This window comes from Mesitornis unicolor, unplaced genomic scaffold, assembly GCF_000695765.1.
Source record: "Mesitornis unicolor isolate BGI_N332 unplaced genomic scaffold, ASM69576v1 scaffold54770, whole genome shotgun sequence".
NCBI lineage: Eukaryota > Metazoa > Chordata > Aves > Mesitornithiformes > Mesitornithidae > Mesitornis > Mesitornis unicolor.
This window is the reverse complement of record NW_010159976.1, coordinates 2,677-3,143: the sequence shown is the minus strand read 5'-3', so window position 1 is coordinate 3,143 and position 467 is coordinate 2,677.

The following is a 467-nucleotide window of genomic DNA, read 5'->3' as shown; positions in this document are numbered from 1 at the left end:
TGAACTGCCTGTACTTCAGCTGCCTCATTGTACCAAGAGCTGCATTCCTGAACATCCAAATCGCTGCAAGCCCATGTGTATCCCTTTGCTGTGAAAAACAGGCTGGAAAATTTCTCCCAGCTCTTTGTTTTCACTAGCAGCAGCTGAAGGCTTTGACCACAGTGGGTTTACTGTTTGTGTTGCAAAAGGGTCACACATCCAAAAACTCCACAGCTTTTGACATACGCATCAGATGTGAGGCGCTGTGTGAGGCTGCTGAAAGGCCATGTAGCACCATGTCTGTGGTACCAGCAATGCCACGCAGCCTGCAGGGTGGCACGTAGATCCTCTCTGGCAAAAGGTGAGCACCACAACCCTGAGGTGCACTCAGGGCCCTCCATTTGCCACACACAGCTTCTAGCTGAGAAATTCAGAGTCCAAATTGGGCTGGTCAGAGCAGTTGACCTCTCAGTGTGCCACTGAAGACC